This window comes from Ornithodoros turicata, unplaced genomic scaffold, assembly GCF_037126465.1.
Source record: "Ornithodoros turicata isolate Travis unplaced genomic scaffold, ASM3712646v1 ctg00001180.1, whole genome shotgun sequence".
In the NCBI taxonomy this organism is placed as follows: Eukaryota; Metazoa; Arthropoda; class Arachnida; order Ixodida; family Argasidae; genus Ornithodoros; species Ornithodoros turicata.
This window is the reverse complement of record NW_026999492.1, coordinates 82146-100392: the sequence shown is the minus strand read 5'-3', so window position 1 is coordinate 100392 and position 18247 is coordinate 82146.

Here is an 18247-nt window from a genome sequence, read left to right as displayed (position 1 = left end):
AATGACGCCATAGAGAGTGAGAGGAAAAACTTTACTATAAATGTCGAAGCGAACGTTTGATCGTCATTCTCGTGCCATCATGATCAGCTTGGTAGATCCTCGTAAGTAATACCAATGAGCGTCATCATCGAAATGTTTGACGAGTTTCGTTTCCAGTGTACAACACTTTTGCTGCGCGTGAAGTCAGTTTTTTCCCGCCTCACATATTTCGGGAGATCGGCAGCGCCCGCTTCTTCTGCACCAACTGCAGTGGATTGTGGTCCAAAGGTACGCTTCCTGGTTATTTTTAATACGTTCTATAACCAGTCACATTTTTTTCAGAGCAAAAGCATTGGACGGACCGATTGATTCGCCCGTTTCTCGGCTGTCGGACGGTACCGTTCGACGTACGTTGCGAAGGACTTCGACTATTGAAAGAAGATGGAGAAGATGGACCATCAGTGTCACTCTGTGACTGAAGAAGATTGTACGTGTGTTTAAGATAAAAACACGTGTTTCTCACGCTCCTTTCGTGCAAATTACGAGCCTACCTAATCCAACCTTCAAGCGTCCTCCAAAGACCTTCTTTTTTGCAGATCGGCGACCAGCTGACCACTTGTCGTTGCGGTGGACTCTTGTCGAGAAACCCCAGCCATTGGTTAGACTTGAGCCTTCGTCCGTATTTGGGCTGTCTTCCCGGCTACGAAACCAAAGCTGGAGCCTAATTCATGTGTAACCTCTTACAAGAAATAAAAAAAGGTTGTGTATATACTCTCATTCCGTCTCAGTCATGACGCCCGAGCAGAGGTAACCTTTGTGCAAACGCGAATGTATCGGGACTTGCTGCAATTACGCGATTATATTCACGGCGATGGCTGCGAGGGGGACTTTCGCTCGATTCTCAAGACGATACCCTTACGTCTGTTCACCGTCAGTGAGAAGATTGCAAAGAAAATGAAGCGTTTCGTAGATTACAAGCTCGAGCTGTTGGAAAAGTATAGACGAGGAGAGACAGTCGACCCGTGTCTCATCAACGCGGGTTTCAACCGACCTATCGTCCGTCGCTACTGGCTTCTCCACACATCCCTCGACGTCACAGTGACCGGCGACGAGCGTCGGTTCAGCACGTTGGAAGATCGTCTCGCAAGCGTCTTGTGTATGTCATGAAAAAAATAAATAGACTATTTTACGAAATGAGTTCGCTCACGAGGAGACGTTTTATTGTTTCGTCATTCTTTTCGAGGTTACAGGAAAACATGGATACCCAATTGTAGCGTTTCGACATGCGCGTGGCTACGTAGATACAAAAAAAGCCCGCAGTAAGGCGAAAAAGGCGATTGAATACACTGGTCGTTATACTCGTCCACTGCAGGTAAAGTCCTTCGAAGGTTTGCTTCGATGGGGGGAAGTCCGTAGCTGTCGAAAAACACGGCAGACCCGTCGTAGTTTTTCAAGTAGAGCACCCAGTGCTGCCCGCGCTTTCTTCGCTCTTCCGTATTGATGATTAAATAGCCGGGCTTGCGTAAAACGAAGGCTTCGTCGGAAGCGCAAATGCCTCTCAGCATGGAGGAAGCGAGGGGGTTCAGGGACACGAGTTCCAAGATGTCGCTCTCGTACATCTTTTCTTATGGGAAGGTGACCGTACGGTCCTTGTCGACGCACATGAGCTTGAGACACTCGGAAATCAAGAGGACGGTGACCGCGTGTGGAAGGGCTTTAGCGAAGCGTAATTGCAGGCGAACGTTTCCTTTTCGCCAGTCGTTCAAATGCGAAGGAGAAGAACACTTGTCCACGTCCAAGTTGAAGTAGAGAAGGAACCCGTTCGTTTTAAATCGCTCGTAGCTATACTTGAAATGTTTCTCTCCCAGTTCTTGCAAGAAGTTAAAGGAGGGAATTTTGACGAGGTCGTTCTGAAGGTCGTACTCGGCTCGCACTTGCTGGCCGTCCACGGAGAGCATCGAATGAGACAGGTCGTAATGGCGGAATTTGTAGGGGTTCGATTGGATGTCGCCGAGAAAGTCGGACGTGGCGAGCAGGGCGACGCATAATTTGGAAGGTACCCTTTCGGGGTAAACGTTCTCAAAGTGAGCGTCCGAGCTCCCGGCACTCAAGCTCCGCACCTTGGTTTCCAATCCGCGTAACACGTAGATGGCTGGCGTGGTCTGAAGCCGCCGCTTTTATTCCAAAAACAGGGAAGGTGCAAGCGTAACCTTTTTCAAGTGTAACGTCACTTCTTTAATGTCCACCTCGTAATTGTACTTTTTCTTGTCCTTGGGGACCGATATGAGTTTAAATTCGTGGTTGTTTAACAGGAAAACGACGCGAATTTCGACGGCAGGTACCATAAGGCGCGGCTGTTGAAACAGGTCGGTATTGATCTGTCCGACCAGGTTAAAGTATTTTCCACCCTTCGTCGCTTCGTAACGTTGTTTCGAACCGCGAGACGAGACGTCGTAATCGTTCTTTAAATGTTCGTCGTCCTCGACATAGAGTCCAGCCTCGTGCACTGTTTCTTGAGCCAGGGGCGTGGAATGAAGCACGACGTCCAAAATACTCCTGTAGGCGTACAACTCGTTGGAACTGACGAGCTTGTTGTTCGCATAAACGGTGACCATCTTAAACATGCCGCTCAACAGATGGTTTATTGGGAAAACGACATCTTTCTCGTCCATTTCTTCCCCGTCGTCGCGAACAATGCGCGCGGTCAAAGACACGAAGCTATCGTAGAGATCCAAGTGTACCCTTTGTAAATTTTGAATAGAAAATTCGATCACGGAATTATTTACCCCGTTGACCGGATAAAAGAGTTGGTACGAAGTATCTTTCACACCATATTGAATGGAAGGGGGTTCGAATATGATCACGTCACTCATAAGACAATGCGGTGACCGTTGCGTCTGTATTTTTCCTTTCGTTGACGTCATGATGGACGGAGCGCGCAGCGGATGTGTGACCTTCACGGCCTACCAAAGATATCTGCAGGTGCGTCGTGTATCGGGGCCTTTTGTTGTCTTTTGCGACGTTTCTTTCCATTGTTGTTGTTTCCAGAGCCCTCCATGGAATCCAGCACGTCTCTCCCCGTTGCTATGGCTGTCTTTTTTACTGCGCGCAATATTCCTTCGCCATCGGCCAAACTCCACGCCAAGCGCTTCAACGTTCTCTTGGCGATCGGTTTGATTTGCTGCCGTATAGGAACGATAAACTTGGATATGTTGTTCAACACATCGCCCCCTCGTTGGAAAAGGGGTCCCGTGTAAACGGGAATTATTTTGGGGGAATTGCGGTACATATTTGGAATGTAACGTTAAATTAGTTCTACCTTTGGACCGCAACGGTAAACGTCTTCCCGTTTCGTCTGCGAGAACAATCGTCACTGAGGGAATTTCGAATTGAGACAGGTTAAAATACTGGATATTATCTAGCATGTAGGTGACGACGTGCTTGTCTTTCTTATAATAAAAGGGCAGTGTTTTTAATATCGCTTTTTCCCGCTCCCCACGTACGTGGGTTCCACGATATCCGTGTAGACGATTATGTTGTGAAACGGGGGTTCGAGGAGTACCTCGACGGAGCTCGTGGCATCCTCCTGCCCCGTGAACACGGTATGCGATTCGAAGCCCAAAAGCACGGCCAGGTACTCGGAAAGTCTTAAGGTGGAGGTGCCCTCGGAAAGCCGAATTTTACATTTCTGTTCGATTCCGTCGAAGCTGAAGCGCGCGCGTTCGCCTACGCGCTGGTTAATCGCATCGAGAAGTGCTTGTGGCGTCACATAATAGCTGGGAGGCAGATGTACTTGCAAAGATCGAGGAATTGATCGTGAAAGAAAATCGGCGTGCTACGGGGAGAGAGACGCGTAGCGTTTCTCTGTGTCCATCGACGGGTGTGAGATGTATCAGCTTGACAAAGGGTTCCGGTACATGCAACCCTTTTGGCGTTTTCAGAAAGTAGACGTTATCCGCAAATTCTAGTGAGGCGTCCAGCTTGTGCGTCTGGAAATACTTGTTGAGTGTGTTATGCAGGGACGTGGTTTCCGAATTCAAAGTGACGTCGCCGAAAGCGACGGGTGTGGCGTGCTCCAATAAGATGGAGGTGGCTTCGCGTTCGCTCAATGTGGGAGGCTTCACCGCACGACCTGCTTCGCGGGACGCTAGCGAGGCGTCGAGCGCCTGTGCGAGCCGAGGGTCCTATTCCACGGCTTTCACGTCCACGGGTAAGACGAAGTCGTATCGCGATTTATTGTACGCGAAAGAAACGTTAAATTCCGAAAGGGCTTTTCCCAAATCCCTCTCGAGATCCGAGGTGACACGAAAAGTTCTCCCGGCTTCGACAGTGTCCTCGAAAGAAACCTCGATTTTCGCATCTTGACTTTCGTACCCGATATTTAAAAAATCGTTGCTTATGCTGAGATCCATCAGACCGACTTTATAGTGATTCGAGAGCTGAAGCGGACTATCGAAAGCTACCGTGAAAGCGTTGAGTTTATTCGAGGGAAACTTATCCATGGTGGCGTTCGAGAGCAGGTGGACGTAGATGTCTGACGTCATTTCCCAATCTTGACCACGTCGCTGCTCGGAACCCAACTGTCGTGTTCTCTGTCGTAACCGAACTAGCGAACCAAGGAGAAGCTCTGACCGTTCACTTACTTCTTTCTCAGCACTTTCGTTACTGGCCAAGGCTGATTGGCGTCTCGGGTTACGACGAGTACCTCCTCCGGGTAGAAAGATCCGTCCACTTCCTTACCCAGGTAATCTTCCAGGTGCACGACGGGAGGGGAAGTGTCTCTCAGGCGGGAGATGGCTCAAATCTGAGGCGACCAACTCCCTTCCGAGCTCTTATGAAAACCTTTTCTGTGTAGTAGGACCCTCACTTTATCTCTCATATTGAGCTTCTTTTTCACGGAGGGTACGACGGCTTCCCATTTATCTTATTGAACAGTTCCAATTCGTTTTTGGGTGTGACTTCGGACGGGCTGATGCCCAAAGTCCTGTGTTTGGTGTTGTTGTAGTCGCGCACGATCTTGGGAAGCGCGGAAACGAAGTGGTATTTTCCGGTTACTCTAAAATAGCGGAATATTCTGTCGCGTAAAGTGCGTATCACCCGTTCTGCCTGCGATGCTTTGATTACTGGAGAGAAGGTGGAATACATGCGGACCTTCTTTTGTGGCAGGTACTCCTTGACGGTCTTGTTGTAGAATTCCCCTCCTCTGTCGCAAAAGATGCGTGTAGGTGCGTTACCTCCCCGAGAAAGTCGTATCTTCGCCCTTTTCATTTGGGCGGGGCGTTTCGTCTTTAGCGGGACGGTGCGCAGAAAGCGGGAGAGGGAATCGATCGCCACGAGAATATAGCGGAAGCCGTCGTTGAAAAGCTTGTATTTTGAAAAGTCGGCGAGGTCCATTTGCCACACGTCGTTGATCTTGAGCACGACGATGCGTCTCCTATTAAACTTTCTTCTGACCGGATGGTGAAGCGTGTAGGCGTCCAGCTTTCTGAGGATGGCAAGAGCCTTCTTTTTGCTCAAGCAACGCGCTTTTCTATAGCGGTCCACACACCCCGAACCACCCGCTGGCTTTTCATATCCCTCCATAAGTCGTCCACGCAATGGAGGCCTGCTGCTGCTGTTGAGGCTCGCGAGATTTGGGCAGAAAAATCAGACGCAATAGTTTCGAGACTTTGGGGAACCAGGAAGGTTTCTTTCCCGTCTTACGTTGCAACAAATAATTGACGAGTTCGTAAACGGAGGAGTGCCTGATGGGCTTGCCCGACACGGAGACACAACCCTCGCGATCCCAGGAAAGAACCTTCCTTAATTCCGAGACGACCCTTTCCGCTTCCTCTTCGTCCACCTCTGGAGAGAGGAGCGAATAGTCAAAGTCATTTGTAGCGTCAGACGCCTTGTTTTTATTGTCGTAGGGGTCGAATCCGTACTGCTTGAGTATGCGATACATTGCTTGTAAGTAGTAGACGGTGGAGGAGATTCCCTGTATCCCATGAAACAGGGAGATAGATTCGACCATCGGTACCCTCCTCGTCTGATATCGGAGGGTATTTGGAGCAGGATACTTTCCGCCAAGGAGGAGCGCGCGCCAAGACCGCCCCGCGCGTTTCGCAGCCGGGAGCCGCGTACAGAGGGCTTTCCTTCTCACATTCGAGCATGCATGAACATGCAAAGTTCATAACCACCAACCAAAATGTTATTGCCCGCAATTGTTATTCCCTCTCCGGCCCAGTTCCACATACAATACATCCTGAGTGAGGAGGTCCACTCCAGGGGAGAGTGTTTCATCTCCACCCATGCTTCCCCTTAACATAGCGTACTTTCCTTCTCGCGCCCAGACATGCAAGCAACAGACATACACATTTGTACAAGAGAAAATATTTTATTAATCTAAAGTACTAGCAATCAGCATAGAGAGGTGTAAAGTTGAAACGAACAATTTCTGCAGGCAACATTCATATTTTAAGTAGTAATGTTACAACCCAAGATTTACACAGAAAATCCATGGCAAGTATTGCACTTTTTACTTTAAATTATTTTAAAATTACTTTAAATTTTTTTTTAAATTTAAATTTTAAAAATTTTTAAATTGTGGAAAACCTGACTCAGTGCAATACTTGTCGTGGATTTTCTTGGGTTGTAGGAAATAAAAAACTAGATAGAAAGGAAGGAGACAGTGGGAAATGATTTATTTGAAAATCAACGACGCCATCTTGAAGAAATCACGCCGGTGCGGGCGACTGGAACACGACGGTTGCAGAGGCAGATGGCAAGCTAGTTCCAAGACGTCACACCAGATGGCGCCAGCATCGTGGCTCTATACGAGAAAGACAGAACAAGAAAGTACTAGCGACACGTAAAAATGGCAACACTGCTCGACAAGTCTAAGCATGCAGAGCGCAGGAAAAAGGCCTAACCGCTACTGCTAAACAGCACGGAGAAAACACTACACATCGAGGGAAAAGGCTTTAGGCAATCGACTAGGCCTAACCACAGCGTCACAACACTACGCGGCTAACACATGGCGGGAACCACTAGCCACACGACGGTAAACGTGCGTCAACAGGCTCGGACACCGCTAAACAAGTCTAAACATTCGCGTACGGCGAGAAAAGGCTTAACACGAGCACGGTAAAACAACGCGCAACTCTCGGTAAATCACTCACCTTTTTCCCCGCTGCTACGGAGCGTCCGCTCTCGTCGACAGCCAGGGATCAAGTGACGACGGAGCGACCGGCCGCACGTCTTCTCCCTACGAGAGCCAGAGCTGGACTGACTAAGGCGACGCGCCGCGGCAGCTACGCATGCGCGCGCGCTCCTAGCGCCCTCTGCGCCACCCGCGGGTGTTTTCGGTTTCGGCTCTCCGCTGCGCGCGCGCGCGCTCCTAGCGGCGACGGGTGGCTTCTGAGTTTCGGTTTCACTCTCGTTTCTTTGCGCACGCGTTTATCTGTATAAAGGCAGCGCGCACCGCGCTCGCGTCATCACTACGTGAAGATGTTCAGCTACCACTCGTTACAAAATTGTTCCCGCACCCACGCTTCTTGGGAAGAAGTGGAGAAGGAATGTTTCAGCAGCGAAAGTCCCCGCAACGAGCTCGTCATCACTGCTTTTCGCTACGTGATAGACATGGTAAGCTTTGGCAATATAGGAGAGATCTCGCCGGGGCCGCTGCAGGAGATGGCGCGTCGGATCTACGCCCGTTACAAGAACGTCTGCATAACGGTTCCTGACGGACCCCTGGGACTGATGAGCGAATTTGTGAGTCTGGCCAACTCAGAATTCAACTACATCGCTGCAGACATCGTGGACCTTCTCGCTCGTGCCATCGCTCAAATTAAGCACGCCCTGCAGAAGCAGCGACATTTGCAAGCAGTCTACATCGCCAACTTTGTCATTGATTTATTGAAATACCGCTTAGTTATTGACATGCAACGCATTAAACAGTCCGAATAACGTTGACGAGACTCTGTCTTTTCTCTCACTGAAACATGTTTATTGAATACAAACAAAGGAGTTGGACGATAGATGCCTGCATCCTCCCTGACTTGTCTGATTAACGAACAGAACGAGATGATCAGACGTGCCAGAAAAGGGGAATCTTCATCGCAGCGTCGTCATTGCGCGGGTCACGGTACCAGCACGATGACGGTATGGTCATTCTTTTTGTACACCCATTCCGCTACCACACTGCCACGATGACCCCTGCTTCTCCTGTCTGCGAGAGAGAGAGAGAGTGAAGCATATCTTGACTACAACTTTTATTCTCGATTACATGCGCGTGCAGCTCTTTGTTCCGCGGTTACTCAATCACTGACGACGACGCTCTCGGGCTCTCTTCCGGGTTTTCCGATGCTGCACAAAGAGAGAGCACTATCGTAATCCTATACGCGTAAAAACACTAGGAAAGCTTACCGTATTCGCAGCTTCCATAAGGGAAGGAGTGTACGGCATCCACGAGATAGCACTTGTCGTCGTAGGGACCAAGCTCTTGTTGAGTCTCGAAATGGTGTACATTGTTTGCTTCATACTCTGGATGGTGCACTGCTTCTGAGAGACTGTCTTTTCATTGAACAGAGAATCTCGGTACACTTCGTGCAATAAGTGTTTCCTCACCACGTCCTTCTTAACTCCTTTCGCTCTCGCGATCTGTTTGTGTGACCCAGCCAAGCGAATGCTGTACATTTTCGCTCGGATGGCTACGACTTCCTGAATAACACCACCTCCCGTCTCGTCTTTGAAGTACCCCATCTGGTTCGCGCGCTCGTCGTTGAAAAGCGGGTGGTCCGGTGGATAGGAAGACAGATCTAACTCATTCTCAATCTTCATCAGCTGCTCTTCCAGGCTTTCACACGTGAGAGAAAAAATTATGCTGTCCATATCGCTATAGATCAATTGCACTGGACACGTCAAGCGCGAAAAGAGAGACTCGTAGATGAAGCTGTACATTCGGACTTTGGATATCTCTAGAATGGCAAAGCCCACGTAAAGGAGGTGCGTGCATTTGACCCTCCTATTCTGCATCTCGTATAAGATGCACTTGTCACTCAGAATGCGAAAATGCTGACTGCTGACGGAGCTAGCTTTTCGGAGCGCGCTTTCTTTGTCGTAGGCTATAGCGTACCTTTTCATGCGTCCCACATTTTGTATCGACTTACCGAACGTACTGTTGGACATGGTTCTGTACAAAAGTCGCTCGAATTTCGTGGTGGCGGCATTCCTCAACGTGACGTTTCTGTGCACGAAGGCTCGCAAAAAATTGGCTTGGCGGAACGAAAGAATGCTGTGAACACGCTTTATTTTCGTGCCCAACCTCACATACAGTGCGAGCAATGCATAATGAACGACGTAGCGTTCTTTATCGTAGCACGTCAGCAAGAGTTTCTTTGTGGGAGGGGCGTTCAGCGCCAACGCGTCTTTCAAGTGTCGCTGGAAGGGGAGAGTTCGTTCTCGTTCACACACCCGTGTTCGGGCGCCAGGGGAAAATCCCTGGTGAGTGCGTGCAGTTCTTCGGGATATGTCAAGTCTACCACGTAGACGTAACCCACTTCCGAATCGTGAGGAATGCTGACAAAGAATGCTGGCAAAATCGATCTCGCTCCACCCCCAAGGATCGACCCACTCAAAACCACCTGGATAAAAGTCTTTTCTTGCTGTGGATCGTAATCGTCGCACTCCTCGTGATTAGCCCGACAGTATCTATGGAAGCTGTTACAAATGCCTCCCCTGATTCCCTACTCGATCGTTTCGTATATCTCGCAATCGCTCATGAGCTTTGACTTTGGTGAGCTTCAGAGCGCTGCCCCACGCGTAGCTGGCGAGGGACACAGTGCGTAGGATATCTAACCGATCTGTCTCTAGCGCAATCTTCCTGAAATACAGCACGACGTCGCAAACCTGACAGGCGTCGAGCGTGACGTAGAGACGCGTGTAACCACCGAGGTTCTTACATTCGAACAATTCGAAAATATCGAAGGCGTACTGATAGTCCTCGTCCGTGATCTCTTGGTCGTTCAGGTCGCTTTTGAAAGCTACCTTTGGCGGTAGCGCGGGCAAATTGTACGCTTCGAAACTGTCGACGAAGGTGTACGGGTAAATGCCCTTCCTGAGGAGGCGTCGAAAACGGTCACCAAACATTTGACGGGTACAATGAAACGCGCTCTCGCCTCCGCTGGCGAGCAGAGTTTCCACCAGGTTCGAAAAGGAGAGGTTGAAAAACTGCGTGGTATCGCGGAAATAGAGATCTCCAATATTGAACCCTCTTATCTTTTCCAAACTCGAAGCTAAGATCCACGGTTCACCCATATTTAGAACGTGCATGTATCGGAGAAGGGAGCTCAAATCGTATTGCAGGTTGTGCACGCACACGACGAGTTCTTTGGTATTACGACACCTAAGGTTACACGTATCACACAGCGTCGCGACAAAATTCGAGGACCCGGGCTCTACGAAGTGGGTGTGGTCGTGATGCGACACTTTCCGTGTGTGTCGGTTAAATTCGATTCCACAAAATTCTCAGTGCGTCGCGCACTGGTGTCGAAGGCGGTCTTCCACACTCATGACCAACGGTGAGGGAAGATGGTTCAGCCTATGAATTTGTTCGCTAAATCCCTTGAGCGCGAACAAGCATTTTTCTGCCGCGTTGGGTCCCAAATAGCCATCTACGCCCATTATTTTCCCGTCACAACTCCGCACTACAACGATGCTGTACGAACTCATCCTGTGCACACTCACGGCGTCCTTAACAAGTGCATCCTTTTCCAAGACGCTCTCCGTGTCTAACACCGCAAAATAGGGGTAGGGATGCATGTACTGTATCTTGTTGAAGGAGACACTCTCCCCCGCTTTTGGCATTTCGAGGATCACTTCGTCTACGTCTCGACACAGACGTTCGTGCTGCTCCAACGCCTGTCTTGTCCCATAGCCGCTCGTACACTTCTCACAATAAAAATAGTCACCACGTCCCATGAAAGTGCTACATTTTTTAATGCCATAGAAATGATCCCTAACCTCGAGCAGATAGACTTTATCCTTATAGAGCGTACAGGGAACCCGTCCGGTAGATATCGAACTCGTCTGCTCGTCGAACACGTAGATGTACACGGAGATTTTGTTTTTTCTCTCCCACAGGGTAATGTCTTCGTAAGTGACTGGGAAGCAGGGGGGCCAGTACGTCACGCGCGTCTCCGGGTTCCGCGGATTCATATATTTGTGATATCTGACATAATGGTTTGCATTCCTCTTTAACGGATGCAAGAGTGCCAGCACGCTATACTTGAAACACTCGTTTTCGTGATTCGGTGGTAGCTTGACGTTTGTCAGAGTCTTTCGTTTTCTTTTCAGCAGCTCGGGAAGCTCGATCGTGCACCCAATCCGCTTCGGTTTTAAGCGCGTTAGTTTTAAGTCGACACATTGGACGTCGTTCGAGGTGAAACCAGACCTTTCTCTCGAATAGTTTTCTACGCGTTGCGAGGATTCTGCGATGGCAGCATTTATCGCGCCTTCGATTTCTTGGCGGTTATGAACCACTCTCATGTGAAGGTTCACATGAAGGAGATGAGAAGTCAACCCGTCGGCTCCGTCCTTAATCATGAGCGCTTTCGAGCACAGACAAAATTTGAAAGGCATGGGGGGGGGTACGCTTCGAGGACGCGCGCGATTACTGGAGCTATGCTCGGTAGATAGAGTCGCAAATCGTCGACGTTGTCGTCGTGCGGGGAGCAGAGACGCGTGTACCTAGTAGCCGTTCCGTCGAATGCCTCGTCTGTGACAAAAAAAGGAAGGAATCGTCTCTCCGTGACGGAGGAATGATTCTCTACGACGTGTTCTCGCAATTCAACGATTCTACGACCCTGGACAGGCTCAGCTTCGTTTTGAAATTCTGGACTTGCATCTGGTGATTCATCTCCAACCCTACCAGACAGAGGAATGAAATCTGCATACGACTGATCCCCTTCCCACATGAGCAATTCGTCTGCATTATCATGTCCATCTAAGGGTTCGTCGTCGTCGTCCGTTTCAGGTATTACGAAAGGCGGACTACTGACTCTGTCGTCGTCATCTGAAACGACGACTGGGCTATTACCGAGATTCTCTCTTTCTACGGCCACGAGCATGGCATCGATGGGGTCGTACTGACATACGAGACAGCGCGGCACTGCGGTCAAGCAAAATCAGTACGAGATTTCCCCTCACGAAACAATGCTCACTTTTCCCTTCAGTTGAGGAACGCTTGAGATTGATGATGAGAGAGGATAGGATGAGTCCCTGTGTGTTCAGCGTCATGCGGTGACAGCGGCTATTGGTTCCTGAAAAAACAATGCCATACATAGAATACACTCTCACAGCAGAGACGGTCAACTTACATTTTGGTCCACGAAACGACGCACGTCGTGGATGGATGCCCCTTGTGGGCTTTCGATCAATCGACATAGAACCAGCGCACCTTTTATAGTCGCTACACCGCTCTCCTCCTCCTCCTCGCATTGCGACGGTGTCGTCTGTACTTTGACCACCCCGCCTTCCGTCTTTCGCGCCTTTTTGCGATATCGCATATGACAATGATACTATCAGCGTTGAATAAAACATTACACTAATTTCTAGCTAACACTCTGGGCCGACTTGTATATGACGACGAGAAGACCCAGTGTGGGATTCTAACCCAGGAACCTCCTACACTGAACGCGACACACTAACCACTAGTCTAATTCGTACTGCGTGACGTTTTTTGTATTGCGGGGTTCATGTCTACACACGTCACAACATGTTCAAACACGTCCAAACATGTTCAAATACGTTCAATGGCGTCATAGAGAGGGAGAGAGAGGAACTAGTGTGTCCAGGGGCGACTTCGACGGTTCGCCGCCCGTGTCTGAACATGTTCAAACACGTCTTAACATGTCCAAACACGTTCAATGACGTCATAGAGAGTGAAAGAAAAAGCTTTACTATAAATGTCGAAGCGAACGTTCGATCGTCATTCTCGTGCCATCATGATCAGCTTGGTAGATCCTCGTAAGTAATACCTATGACGTCATCATCATCGAAATGTTTGAAGAGTTTCGTTTCCAGTGTACAACACTTTTGCTGCGCGTGAAGTCGGTTTTTTTCTGCCTCACATATTTCGGGAGATTGGTAGCGCCCGCTTCTTCTGCACCAATTGCGGTGGATTGTGGTCCAAAGATACGCTTCCTCGTTATTTTTTTAATACGTTCTATAATCGTTCACATTTTTTCAGAGCAAAAGCATTGGACGGACCGATTGATTCGCCCGTTTCTCGGCTGTCGGACGGTACCGTTCGACGTACGCTGCGAAGGACTTCGACTATTGAAGGAAGATGGAGAAGATGGACCATCAGTGTCACTCTGTGACTGAAGAAGATTGTACGTTTGTGTTTGAGATTAAAAAAACAAAAAACACGCGTTTCTCACGCTCTTTTCGTTGCAGATTACGAATGGCTACTGACGGGAGATCTACCCCTGGTCCTAACCTTCAAGCCTCCTCCGAAGACCTTCTTTTTGCGGATCGGCGATCAGTTGACCACCTGTCGTTGCGGTGGACTCTGGTCGAGAAGCCCCAGCCATTGGTTAGACTCGAGCTTTCGTCCGTATTTGGGCTGCCTTCCCGGCTACGAAAGCAAAGCTGGAGCCTAATTCATGTGTAACCTCTCACGAGAAATAAAAAAGGTTGTCTACTCTCATTCCGTCTCAGTCATGATGACGCCCGAGCAGAGGTTTGCAACCTTTGTGCAAACGCGAATGTATCGGGACTTGCTGCGATTAGGCGATTATATTCATGGCGATAACTGCGAAAAAGACTTCCGCTCGATTCTCAAGTCGATACCCTTACGTCTGTTCACCGTCAGTGGGAAGATTGCAAAGAAAATTAAGCGATTCGTAGATTACAAGCTCGAGCTGTTGGAAAAGTATAGACGAGGAGAGACAGTCGACCCGTGTCTCATCAACGCGGGATTCAACCGACCTATCGTCCGTCGCTACTGGCTTCTCCACACATCCTTCGACGTAACGGTGACCGGCGACGACGAGCGTCGGGTCAGCACGTTGGAAGATCGTCTCGCAAGCGTCTTGTGTATGTCGTGAAAAAATAAATATTCTATTTTTACGAAACGAGTTCGCTCACGAGGAGACGTTTTATTGTTTTGTCATTCTCTTCGAGGTTACAGGAAAACATGGATACACAATTTTTCAAGCTGTAGCGTTTCGACATGCGCGTGGCTACGTAGATACAAAAAAGCCCGCAGTAAGGCGAAAAGGGTGATTGAATACACTTGTCGTTATACTCGTTCACTGCAGGTAAAGTCCTTCGAAGGTTTGCTTCGATGGGAGGAAGTCCATAGCTGTCGAAAAACACGGCAGACCCGTCGTAGTTTTTCAAGTAGAGCACCCAGTGCTGCCCGCGCTTTCTTCGCTCTTCCGTATTGATGATTAAATAGCCGGGCTTGCGTAAAACGAAGGCTTCGTCGGAAGCGCAAATGCCTCTCAGCATGGAGGAAGCGAGGGGGTTCAGGGACACGAGTTCCAAGATGTCGCTCTCGTACATCTTTTCTTATGGGAAGGTGACCGTACGGTCCTTGTCGACGCACATGAGCTTGAGACACTCGGAAATCAAGAGGACGGTGACCGCGTGTGGAAGGGCTTTAGCGAAGCGTAATTGCAGGCGAACGTTTCCTTTTCGCCAGTCGTTCAAATGCGAAGGAGAAGAACACTTGTCCACGTCCAAGTTGAAGTAGAGAAGGAACCCGTTCGTTTTAAATCGCTCGTAGCTATACTTGAAATGTTTCTCTCCCAGTTCTTGCAAGAAGTTAAAGGAGGGAATTTTGACGAGGTCGTTCTGAAGGTCGTACTCGGCTCGCACTTGCTGGCCGTCCACGGAGAGCATCGAATGAGACAGGTCGTAATGGCGGAATTTGTAGGGGTTCGATTGGATGTCGCCGAGAAAGTCGGACGTGGCGAGCAGGGTGACGCATAATTTGGAAGGTACCCTTTCGGGGTAAACGTTCTCAAAGTGAGCGTCCGAGCTCCCGGCACTCAAGCTCCGCACCTTGGTTTCCAATCCGCGTAACACGTAGATGGCTGGCGTGGTCTGAAGCCGCCGCTCGTATTCCAAAAATAGGGAAGGTGCCAGCATCACCTTTTTAAAGTGTAACGTCATTTCTTTAATGTCCACCTCGCAATTGTACGTTTTCTTGTCGTTAGGGACCGATATGAGTTTAAATTCGTCGTTGTTTAAGAGGAAAACGACGCGAATCTCGACGGCAGGTACCACCAGGCGCGGCTGTTGAAACAGGTCGGTATTGATCTGTCCGACGAGGTTAAAGTATTTTCCACCCTTCGTCGCTTCGTAACGTTGTTTCGGACCACGAGACGAGACGTCGTAATCGTTCTTTAAATGTTCGTCGTCCTCGACATAAAGTCCAGCCGCGTGCACTGTTTCTTGAGCCATGGGCGTGGAATGAAGCACGACGTCCAAAATACTCCTGTAGGCATACAACTCGTTGGAACTGATGAGCTTGTTGTTCGCATAAACGGTGACCGTCTTAAACATGCCGCTCAACAGGTGGTTTATTGGGAAAACGACATCTTTCTCGTCCATTTCTTCCCCGTCGTCGCGAACAATGCGCACGGTCAAAGACACGAAACTGCCGTAGAGATCCAAGTGCGCCCTTTGCAAATTTTGAATAGAAAATTCGATTACGGAATTATTTATTCTGTTGACAGGATAAAAGAGTTGGTACGAAGTATCTTCCACGCCGTATTGAATGGAAGGGGGTTCGAATATCATCACGTCACTCGTAAGACAATGCGGTGACCGTTGCGTCTGTATTTTTGCTTTCGTTGACGTCATGACGGAGCGCGCGCAGCGGATGTGTGACCTTCACGGCGTACCAAAGATATCTGCAGGTGCGTCGTGTGTCGGCGCCTTTTGTTGTCTTTTGCGGCGTTTCTTTCCATTGTTGTTGTTTCCAGAGCCCTCCATGGAATCCAGCACGTCTCTCCCCGTTGCTATAGCCGTTTTTTTTCCTGGCGCGATATTCCTTCGCCATCGGCCAAATTCTGCGCCAAGCGCTTCAACGTTCTCTTGGCGATCGGTTTTATTTGCTGCCAGATGGGAACGATAAACTTGGATATGTTGCTCAACACACCGCCCCCTCGTTGGAAAAGGGGTCCCGTGTACACGGGAATTATTTTGGGGGAATTACGGTACATATTTGAAATGCAACGTTAGATTGGTTCTGCCTTTGGACCGCAACGGCAAACGTCTTCCCGTTTCGTCCGCGAGAACGATCGTCACTGAGGGAATTTCGAATTGAGACAGGTTAAAATACTGGATGTTATCTAACGTCTAGGTGACGACGTGCTTGTCTTTCTCGTAATAAAAGGGTAGTATTTTTAATATCGGTTTTTTTCCCGCTCCCCACGTACGTGGGTTCCACGATATCCGTGTAGACGATTATGTTGTGAAACGGGGGTTCCAGGAGTACCTCGACGGAGCTCGTGGCATCCTCCTCCTCCCCCGTGAACACGGTACGCGATTCGAAGCACAGCCAGGTATTCGGAAAGTCTTAAGGTGGAGGTGCCCTCGGAAAGCCGAATTTTACATTTCTGTTCGGTTCCGTCGAAGCTGAAGCGCGCGCGTACGCCTACGCGCTGGTTAATCGCATCCAGAAGTGCTTGCGGCGTCGCATAATAGCCGGGAGGCAGATGTACTTGCAAAGATCGGGGAATTTTCGTCTTGATCGTGAAAGAGAATTGGCGCGCTACGGGGAGAGAGACGCGTAGCGTTTCTCCGTGTCCCTCGACGGGTGCGAGATGTAGCAGCTTGACAAAGGGTTCCGGTACGTGCAACCCTTTCGGCGTTTTCAGAGAGTAGATGTTATCCGTGACTTCTAGCGAGGCGTCCAGCTTGTGCGTCTGGAAATACTTGTTGAGTGTGTTCCGTAGGGACGTGGTTTCCGAATTGAAAGTGACGTCGCCGAAAGCGACGGGTGCGGCGTGCTCCAATAAGATGGAGGTGGCTTCGCGTTCGCTCAATTTGGGAGACTTGACTCCACGACCTGCTTCACGGGACTCTAGCGAGGCGTCGAGCACCTGTGCGAGCCGAGGGTCTAATTCCACGGCTTTCACGTCCACGGGTAAGACGAAGTCGTATCGCGATTTATTGTATGCGAAAGAAACGTTAAATTCCGAAAGGGCTTTTCCCAAATCCCTCTCGAGATCCAAGGTGACACGAAAAGTTCTCCCGGCTTCGACCGTGTCCTCGAAAGAAACCTCGATTTTCGCATCTTGCCTTTCGTACCCGATATTTAAAAAATCGTTGCTTATGCTGAGATCCATCAGACCGACCTTATAGCGGTTCGAGAGCTGAAGTGGACTATCGAAAGCTACCGTGAAGGCGTTGAGTTTATTCGAGGGAAACTTATCCATGCTGGCGTTCGAGAGCAGGTGGACGTAGATGTCTGACGTCATTTCCCAATCTTGACCACGTCGCTGCTCGGAACCCAACTGTCGTGTTCTTTGTCGTAACCGAACCAGCGAACCAAGGAGAAGCTCTGACCGTTCACTTGCTTCTTTCTCAGCACTTTCGTTACTGGCCAAGGCTGATTGGCATCTCGGGTTACGACGAGTACCTCCTCCGGGTAGAAAGATCCGTCCACTTCCTTACCCCGGTAATCTTCCAGGTGCACGACGAGAGGGGAGGTGTCTCTCAGGCGGGAGACGGTGAAAATCTGAGGGGACCAACTCCCTTCCGAGCTCTTATGAAAACCTATTCTGTGCAGTACGACCCTCACTTTATTCCCCACTTTGAGCTTCTTTTTCACGGAGGGTACGACGGGCTTCCCATTTATCTTATTGAACAGCTCCAATTCGTTTTCGGGTGTGACTTCGGATGGGCTGATGCCCAAAGTCCTGTGTTTGGTGTTGTTGTAGTCGCGCACGATCTTGGGAAGCGCGGAAACGAAGTGGTATTTTCCGGTTACTCTAAAATAGCGGAATATTTTGTCGCGTAAAGTGCGTATCACGCGTTCAGCCTGCGATGCTTTGATTACTGGACAGAAGGTAGAATACATGTGTACCTTCTTTCGTGAGAGATACTCCTTGACGGTCTTGTTGTAGAATTCCCCTCCTCTGTCGCAAAAGATGCGTGTAGGTATGTTACCTCCCCGAAAAAGTCTTATCATGGCCTTTTTGATTTCGGCGGGGCGCTTCGTCCTTAGCGGGAGGGTGCGCAGAAAGCGGGAGAGGGAATCGATTGCCAC